This window comes from Arachis stenosperma, chromosome 6, assembly GCF_014773155.1.
Source record: "Arachis stenosperma cultivar V10309 chromosome 6, arast.V10309.gnm1.PFL2, whole genome shotgun sequence".
In the NCBI taxonomy this organism is placed as follows: Eukaryota; Viridiplantae; Streptophyta; class Magnoliopsida; order Fabales; family Fabaceae; genus Arachis; species Arachis stenosperma.
In genome coordinates, this window is record NC_080382.1 from 62566081 (window position 1) to 62576463 (window position 10383).

Below are 10383 nucleotides of genomic sequence, written 5' to 3' on the forward strand. Positions count from 1 at the left end.
AAACAGCTGTCAGAAAAATTCCTGAATCACTATTTCCCTCCCAAACGGATGACACAGCTAAGGCTAAGCATCCAAGGCTTCAACAAGGAGATAATGAATCTCTTTATGATGCCTGGGAGAGATACAGAGAGTTGCTAAGAAAATGCCCCTCTGAAATGTTTTCAGAGTGCGTGCAATTAGACATCTTCTACTATGGGCTTACAGAAAAAGCTCAGATTTCTCTAGACCACTCAGCTGGTGGATCTATACATATGAGAAAAACAATTGAAGAGGCTCAAGAGCTTATTGATACAGTTGCCAGAAATCAACATCTGTACTTAAGCAATGAATCTTTCATGAAAGAAGAAACTAAAACAGTAACTGCAGAACTCAGTCCAGTGGATCAGGCTAATGAATTCAATCAGCAATTGGACTTTCTAACTCAACAGCTAGCCGAATTCAAGGAAATATTACAGGAAACAAGAATGGCTAACAGGAACATGGAAGTACAATTAAAGCAGACAGAAAAACAACTGTCAGACAAATAACAGAAGAATGTCAAGCAGTTCAATTAAGAAGTGGGAAAACATTAAATACCTCACTTCAAAGTAGCAGGAAACCAAGAAATGAACAAGTGGATACTCAGAATCCTCCTAAAGACGGTCCGAGCCCAGAAAGGGACAAAGCTGGCGTTCAAACGCCAGTAACAAACAAGGAGGGGGCGTCTAACGCCACTCCAGCTCCCACCACTGGCATTCAAATACCAGTGGGGAATCAGTCACATACAAGTGCTGATAACAACCCTTCTAAAAAGGCTTCCCAACCCACTTCTGTAGGTAATAAACCTGCAGCAACTAAGGTTGAGGAATACAAAGCCAAAATGCCTTATCCTCAAAAACTCCGCCAAGCGGAACAGGATAAGCAATTTGCCCGCTTTGCAGACTACCTCAGGACTCTTGAAATAAAGATTCCGTTTGCAGAAGCACTTGAGCAAATACCCTCTTATGCTAAGTTCATGAAAGAGATCTTAAGTCATAAGAAGGATTGGAGGGAAACTGAAAAAGTTTACCTCACTGAAGAATGCAGTGCAGTCATTCTGAAAAGCTTACCTGAGAAGCTTAAAAATCCTGGGAGCTTTATGATACCATGCACATTAGAGGGCACTTGCACCAAGCAAGCTTTATGTGATCTTGGAGCAAGTATCAACCTAATGCCTGCATCTACTATTAGAAAGCTTGGTTTAACTGAAGAAATCAGACCAACCAGGATATGTCTTCAACTTGCTGATGGCTCCATTAAATACCCATCAGGCGTGATTGAGGACATGATAGTCAAGGTTGGGCCATTTGCCTTTCCTACTGACTTTGTGGTGCTGGAAATGGAGGAGCACAAGAATGCAACTCTCATTCTAGGAAGACCTTTCCTAGCAACTGGCCGAACCCTCATTGATGTCCAAAAAGGGGAAGTAACCTTGAGAGTCAATGAGGAAGAGTTCAAGCTGAATGTTGTTAAAGCCATGCAACATCCAGACACCCCAAATGACTGCATGAGTGTTGATATAATTGACTCTCTGGTAAGAGAGGTCAATATGGCTGAGAGTCTCGAATCAGAGCTAGAGGAATTTAGACTCAATGCTTTCGAAAATGTAAAGATTTACAAAGAGAAAGCGAAAAGATGGCATGATAAGAAATTGTCATCCAGAGTCTTTGAGCCGGGGCAAAAAGTTCCGCTATTCAATTCTAGGCTCAAATTATTCCCTGGGGAATTAAAATCCCGGTGGAGAGGTCCATATGTCATTACAAACGTGTCACCATATGGATACATAGAGCTTCAGGATAATGACTCTAACAAAAGTTCATTGTTAATGGACAAAGAGTCAAACATTATCTTGAAGGCAATTTTGAGCAAGAATGCTCAAAACTGAGACTTGATTAAAACTCAGTCCAGCTAAAAGACATTAAAGAAGCGCTTGCTGGGAGGCAACCCAGCCAATCACGAAATTTAATTTTATTCGTATTGATTTTCTTTACAGGTTTGAGTCCAAGTATCTTCAAAAGGTGAAATAGCAATTGGTTGAAGTCACAGAGTTACAGGGAAATTTGGAAGCTCACTGGCATGAAAAAGCCAGTAAGAAATACTTTGGGCGTTAAACGCCAAAGAAGCTCCCACTGGGCGTTTAACGCCAGTAAGGGTAGCCATCTGGGCGTTAAACGCCAGAAAGGAGCATCTTCTGGGCGTTAAACGCCAGAAAGATGCACCTTCTGGGCGTTTAACGCCAGTTGCTAGCATCCTGGGCGTTTAACGCCAGGATGGTGGGAGGGGTACAATTTCGTTTTTCTTTGCAATTTTTCAAAATTTTTATGTTTCAATTCATGATTCTTGCATAAACATATTTTAAATTATCACTTTCAATTCCAAAAAGTTTATCCTAATTTCTAAAATCCAATGATTGCAAATTTTTTTAGATTTATCTTAACCCAAAAGAACAAATGGCTTTCCAATTCAATCCATCATCTTTTCAAATTTGTTTCCAACACATCTTTAACTCCTTTTAAAAATCCTTTTCAAAATTAAAATTCAATTCTATCTTTTAAATTTTGATTCATATCTTTTCTTTTTTTTAAAATTATATTTTTCTAATCCAATTCTTTTTCAAATATTTTTAATTTCTTCTCATATCTTTTTCAACTCATCTTATTTTTTTCGAAATACCTCTCCTTCTACTCCTCTCCTTTCCTTTCTTTTACTTGAGGACAAGCAAACCTCTAAGTTGGTGTGATTTGCCATGATCACTGAGCTAAAACTCATTAAGATCATGGCACCTGAGAGAACAGGAAGAGCAAGGATGTGAATCTAAGGGAGCTAAAGCGCCAAAGGATTAATCCATGAAAAAGCACCACATTTTTAAAAGGAGCACCTACTCCTCAAAACAACAGGTTGCTAAGTTCTAATTTTCTTTCCCTTTAATTTTCCTGCTTTAACTTAGTGATAGCATTTTTTTTAAATTCACCTTAGGAGATATTTAGTAGTAATTAGTTTATCTATTTTGATTTTATTTTCAATTAAGCTATAATTTATTTTTCTCATCATCATCAGGCATGAATAAAGTAGTAGATTTTTTAGAATAAAGAAGTAATCTATATTTATGAGTTCTTAGTAATAAAGACTATAATTAATTATATGTGGTGGCAATACTTTCTGTTCTCTGAATGAATGCTTGAACAGTGCATAAATTGTACCTTGAATTTGATGAATATTGGCTCCTGAAAGGATGAGGAACACGAAAAATATTATTGATGATCTGAAAAATCATGAAATTGATTCTTGAAGCAAGAAAAAGCAGTTCAAAAAATATATATATATTTATATTTACAATCAAAAGGAATAAAAGCCAAGCAGCCCTTAAAACCAAAAGGCAAGGGTAAAAAGGATCCAAGGCTTTGAGCATCAATGGAGAGGAGGGCCCAAGGAAATAAAATCCAGGCCTAAGCGGCTAAACCAAGCTGTCCCTAACCATGTGCTTGTGGCATGCAGGTCCAAGTTACAACTTGAGACTGAGTGGTTAAAGTCGTGATCCAAGACAAACAGAGTGTGCTTAAGAGCTCTGGACACCTCTGACTGGGGACTTTAGCAAAGCTAAGTCACAATCTGAAAAGGTTCACCCAGTTATGTGTCTGTGGCATTTATGTATCTGGTGGTAATACTGGAAAACAAAGTGCTTAGGGCCACAGCCAAGACTCATAAAATAACTGTGTTCAAGAATCAACATACTACACTAGGAGAGTCAATAATACTATCTGAATTCTGAGTTCCTAAGGATGCCAATTATTCTGAAAATTTAAAGATACAGGGGGATGCCAAAACTGTTCAGAAACAAAAAGCTACAAGCCCGCTCATCTAATAAGAATATGAGCTTCATGTTAAAACTCTAAAATATTATTACTTCTTAATTTCTGTTAAAACCTATTTTATTTATCTAGTTGCTTGAGGACAAGCAACAGTTTAAGTTTGGTGTTGTGATGAGCGGATATTTTGTACGCTTTTTGGGGGTAATTTCATGTAGATTTTAGCATGTTTTAATTAGTTTTTAGTTAAATAATATTAGTTTTTAGGCAAAATCATATTCTGGACTTTACTATGAGTGTGTGTATTTTTCTGTGATTTCAGGTATTTTCTGGCTGAAATTGAGGGAGTTGAGCAAAAATCTGACTTAGGCTGAAAAAGGACTGCTGATGCTGTTGGATCCTGACCTCCCTGCACTCGAAATGGATTTTCTGGAGCTACAGGAGTCCAATTGGCGCGCTCTCAACGGCGTTGGAAAGTAGACATCCAGGGCTTTCCAGCAATATATAATAGTCCATACTTTGCGCAAGGATAGACGACGTAACTTGGCGTTGAACGCCAAGTACATGCTGCTGTCTGGAGTTAAACGCCAGAAAAACGTCATGATCCGGAGTTGAACGCCCAAAACACGTCAAAACCTGGAGTTTGACGCCAAGAAAGGCCTCCACACGTGGAAAGCTTTAGTCTCAGCCCCAGCACACACCAAGTGGGCCCCAGAAGTGGATTTCTGCACCAATTATCTTAGTTTATTCACTTTCTGTAAACCTAGGTTACTAGTTTACTATTTAAACAACTTTTACAGACTTATCTTGTACCTCATGACATTTTCAGATCTGAATTACATACTTTGACGGCATGAGTCTCTAAACTCCATTGTTGGGGGTGAGGAGCTCTGCAGCGTCTCGATGATTAATACAATTCCTTTGTTTTCCATTCAAACACGCTTGTTCTTATCTAAGATGTTTATTCGCGCCTAACTGTGGAGAAGGTGATGATCCGTGACACTCATCACCTTCCTCAACCCATGAACGTGTGCCTGACAACCACCTCCGTTCTACATCAGATTGAATGAATATCTCTTAGATTCCCCAACAGAGTCTTCGTGGTATAAGCCGGATTGATGGCAGCATTCATGAGAATCCGGAAAGTCTAAACCTTGTCTGTGGTATTCCGAGTAGGATTCCAGGATTGAATGACTGTGACGTGCTTCAAACTTTAACCTGCTGGGCGTTAGTGACAGACGCAAAAGAGGGATTCTATTCCAATAGGAGCGGGAACCAACCGGTGATTGGCCGTACTGTGACAGAGTGCGTGCATAGCTTTCACTGCGAGGATGGGAAGTAGCCACTGACAACGGTGACACCCTACATAGAGCTTGCCATGGAAGGAATCTGCGTGTGAGAAGAGGATTTCAAGGAAGAGTTGAAGTCAGAGGACAAAGCATCTCCAAAACTCCAACATATTCTCCATTACTGCACAACAAGTAACGCTAGTACTCTTTATTATTCCAATATATTCCATAATCCTTTATAAACAAATAACTCTGTTGTTCAAGTAGCCCAAACAATTTTCTTGAAATCCTGACTAAGACAAATAAAATAAACATTGATTGCTTCAAACCAATAATCTCTGTGGATTCGACCCTTACTCACGTAAGGTATTACTTGGACGACCCAGTACACTTGCTGGTTAGTTGAACGGAGTTGTGAATTCAACCAGGGCCCTAAGGGTACATGCCAAAGCTCAAAAGATAGAATAATATATTAAGAATATTGAATCACAATTTCGTCCACCAGGAGGCAACCCAATGATTATATTTTATATATTTTCTTTTGTTATTTTATGTTTTTTGTAGGTTGATGATCATAAGAAGTCACAAAATCCATTGAAAAAGCAAAAACAGAGTGAAAAACAGGAAGAAAAACAGCACACCCTGGAGGAAGAATTCACTGGCGTTTAAACGCCAGTGAGGCTAGCAGTTGGGCATTTAACGCCCAGTCTGGCACCATTCTGGGCGTTTAACGCCAGAAAGGGGCACCAGACTGGCGTTAAATGCCAGAAAAGGGCAAGAACCTGGTGTTAAACGCCAGGAATGGGCACCAGCCCGGCGTTTAACGCCAGAAATGGCACAAACGTGATTTTGCATGCCATTTGGTGCAGGGATGACTTTTCCTTGACACCTCAGGATCTGTGGACCCCACAGGATCCCCACCTACCCTACCACTCTCTCTCTCTTCTTCACCAATCACCTCAACACCTCTTCCCCAAAAACCCCTCACCTATCAAATCCCCTCTTTCTCTTCACCACTCACATCCATCCTTCATAAAACCCCACCTACCCCTCCATTCAAATTCAAACCACTTTCCCACCCAAACCCACCCTCAAATGGCCGAACAACCCTCTCCCCCTCTCCTATATAAACCCTCCTTCACTCCTTCATTTTCACACACCTTAAACACTTCTCCCTCTCCTTGGCCGAATACATAAGCCACTCCCTTCTTCCTCATTTCTTCTTCTTCTACTCTCTTCTTTCTTCTTTTGCTCGAGGACGAGCAAACCTTTTAAGTTTGGTGTGGTAAAAGCGTTGCTTTTTCGTTTTTCCATAACCATTTATGGCATCCAAGGCCGGAGAAACCTCTAGAAAGAGGAAAGGGAAGGCAAAAGCTTTCACCTCCGAGTCATGGGAGATGGAGAGATTTATCTCAAGGGTGCATCAAGACCACTTCTATGAAGTTGTGGCCATGAAAAAGGGTAAACTTTGATCAAAGGTTGGACCAAGTCCTCATAAACATTTGTGAAGAGGGCGCTCAATGGAAGAAAAGCTCAAGAGGAAAGCTGGTTCAACTGAGAAGGCATGACCTCAAGCCCATCACTAAGAAAAGGATGGAGCAAGCATGAGGAAATTCCTCATCATGAAATCCCTGAGATGCCTCAAGGGATGCACTTTCCTCCACAAAACTATTGGGAGCAACTGAACACCTCCCAAGGAGAATTGAGTTCCAACATAGGACAACTAAGGGTGGAGCACCAAGAACATTCCATCCTCCTCCATGAAATTAGAGAAGATCAAAGAATCATGAGAGAGGAGCAACAAAGACAAGGAAGAGACATTGAGGAGCTCAAGCACTCCATAAGACCTTCAAGAGGAAGAACAAGCCGCCATCACTAAGGTGGACCCGTTCTTTAATCTCCTTGTTCTTTATTCTTCTGTTTTTCGAAAATTTATGCTTATGTTTATCCATGTTTGTGTCTTATGATCATTAGTGTCTTAGTGTCTATGCCTTAAAGTTATGAATGTCCTATGAATCCATCACCTTTCTTAAATGAAAACTGTTTTTAATCACAAAAGAACAAGAAGTACAGGATTTCGAATTCATCTTTAAAACTGGCTTAATTAGTTTGATGTGGTGGCAATACTTTTTGTTTTCTGAATGTATGCTTGAACAGTGCATATGTCTTTTGAATTTGTTGTTCATGAATGTTAAAATTGTTGGCTCTTGAAAGAATGATGAAAAAGGAGACATGTTACTGAGGATCTGAAAAATCATAAAAATGATTCTTGAAGCAAGAAAAGCAGTGAATACAAAAAAAAAAAAGAAGGAGAAAAACGAAAAAAAAGGGGAGAAAGAAAAAGAAAAGAAAAAGAAAGAAATAAAGTTGTGATCCAAGGCAAAAAGAGTGTGCTTAAGAACCCTGGACACCTCTAATTGGGGACTCTAGCAAAGCTGAGTCACAATCTGTGGCATGTATGTATCCGGTGGTAATACTGGAAGACAGAGTGCTTTGGGCCACGGCCAAGACTCAATAAGTAGCTGTGTTCAAGAATCATCATACTTAACTAGGAGAATCAATAACACTATCTGGATTCTGAGTTCCTAAAGATGCCAATCATTCTGAATTTCAAAGGATAAAGTGAGATGCCAAAACTGTTCGGAGGCAAAAAGCTACTAGTCCCGCTCATCTAATTTGGAGCTATGTTTCATTGATAATTTGGAGTCTATAGTATATTCTCTTCTTTTTATCTTATTTGAATTTTAGTTGCTTGAGGACAAGCAACAATTTAAGTTTGGTGTTGTGATGAGCGGATAATTTATACACTTTTTGGCATTGTTTTTAGTATGTTTTTGGTATGATCTAGTTAGTTTTTAGTATATTTTTATTAGTTTTTAGTTAAAATTCACTTTTCTAGACTTTACTATGAGTTTGTGTGTTTTTCTGTGATTTCAGGTATTTTCTGGCTGAAATTGAGGGACCTGAGCAAAAATCTGATCCAGAGACTGAAAAGGACTGCAAATGCTGTTGGATTCTGACCTCCCTGCACTCGAAGTGGATTTTCTGGAGCTACAGAAGCCCAATTGGCGCGCTCTTAACGGCGTTGGAAAGTAGACATCCTGGGCTTTCCAGCCATATATGATAGTCCATACTTTGCCCAAGATTTGATGGCCCAAACCGGCGTTCAAAGTCACCCTCAGAATTCCCAGCGTTAAACGCCGGAACTGGCACCTAAATGGGAGTTAAACGCCCAAACTGGCATAAAAGCTGGCGTTTAACTCCAAGAACAGTCTCTACACGAAATTGCTTCATTGCTCAGCCCAAGCACACACCAAGTGGGCCCGGAAGTGGATTTTTATGTCATTTACTCATCTTTGTACACCCTAGGCTACTAGTTCTCTATATATAGGACCTTTTACTATTGTATTTTCATCTTGGTTCTTCTGGTTCCCTCTCTGGGGCCGAAACCAATGATCACTCTTGTTCTTATGTATTTTCAACGGTGGAGTTTCTACACACCATAGATTAAGGTGTGGAGCTCTGCTGTACCTCGAGTATTAATGCAATTACTATTGTTCTTCCATTCAATTCCGCTTGTTCCTGTTCTAAGATATCACTTGTTCTTCAACTTGATGAATGTGATGATCCGTGACACTCATCATCATTCTCACTTATGAACAAGGTGACTGACAACCACTTTTGTTCTACAAGCAACCAAGGCTCTAGTGAATATCTCTTGGATTCCTGATTGCACGATGCATGGTTGATCGCCTGACAACCGAGTGCTCGCCTGACAAACGAGCCAACCATTCCGTGAGATCAGAGTCTTCGTGGTATAGGCGAGAACTGATGGCGGCATTCAAGAGAATCCGGAAGGTCTAACCTTGTCTGTGGTATTCTGAGTAGGATTCAATGATTGAATGACTGTGACGCGCTTCAAACTCCTAGCAGGCAGGGCGTTAGTGACAGACACAAAAGAATCAATGGATTCTATTCCGGCCTGACCGAGAACCGACAGCTGAATTCCGCGTGCTGTGATAGAGCATATGCAATCGTTTTCACTGAGAGGATGGGAGGTAGCCATTGACAACGGTGAAACCCTACACGAGCTTGCCATGGAAAGGAGTAAGAAGGATTGGATGAAGACAGTAGGAAAGCAAAGAGACGGAAGGGAAGGCATCTTCATACGCTTATCTGAAGTTCCTACCAATGAATTACATAAGTACCTCTATCTTTATCTTTATGCTTTATTCGTATATCATTATACCCATTTGAGTCTGCCTGACTAAGATTTACAAGATGACCATAGCTTGCTTCATGCCAACAATCTCCGTGGGATCGACCCTTACTCGCGTAAGGTATTACTTGGACGACCCAGTGCACTTGCTGGTTAGTTGTGCGAAGTTGTGTAATTCCATGGGATTGAGCTACCAAGTTTTTGGAGTTCATGACCGGGGATTATGAGAGTTGTGAAAAGTATTGTTCACAATTTCGCGCACCAATAAGCTTCTTCCTTAGATGAAGCATCCTTAGTACTGCTTGGTGCACTTTGCATTCTAGACAGACTTTGAGAAATCAAATTGACTTGTTGAGTCAATATCTTGTTCAATTAGCTCTTGAGCTTCTGTAGGCGTCTTCTTCAAATGAAGAGATCCTCCAGCAGAGCTATCCAAAGACATCTTGGATAGTTCAAAGAGACCATCATAGAAAATACCTATGATGCTCCATTCAGAAAGCATGTCAGAAGGACATTTTCTGATCAATTGTTTGTATCTTTCCCAAGCTTCATAGAGGGATTCTCCATCCTTCTGTCTGAAGGTTTGGACTTCCACTCTAAGCTTACTCAATTTTTGAGGTGGAAAGAACTTTGCCAAGAAGGCATTGACTAGCTTTTCCCATGAGTCCAGGCTTTCTTTAGGTTGTGAGTCCAACCATGTCCTAGCTCTGTCTCTTACAGCAAAAGGGAATAGCATAAGTTTGTAGACCTCAGGGTCTACCCCATTAGTCTTGACAGTGTCACAGATTTGCAAGAATTCAGCTAAAAACTGATGAGGATCTTCCAATGGAAGTCCATGAAACTTGCAATTCTGTTGCATTAGAGAAACTAATTGAGGCTTAAGCTCAAAGTTGTTTGCTCCAATGGCAGGGATAGAGATGCTTCTCCCATAGAAGTCGGGAGTAGGTGCAGTAAAGTCACCCAGCACCTTCCTTGCATTGTTTGCATTGTTGTTGTTTTCGGCTGCCATGGGTTCTTCTTCTTTGAAGATTTCTGTTAGGTCCTCTACAGA

The 10383-nt window shown here is 40.3% G+C and overlaps 1 non-coding gene across 1 annotated transcript; it reads left to right on the forward strand.

The window, feature by feature from the left end:
* The first annotated feature begins 9828 nt into the window (after window positions 1-9828).
* Window positions 9829-9936, forward strand: LOC130937338 (small nucleolar RNA R71). Its single transcript, XR_009068559.1, has one exon. It is a non-coding gene; the product is annotated as a small nucleolar RNA R71 (small nucleolar RNA).
* The last annotated feature ends 447 nt before the right edge of the window (window positions 9937-10383 follow it).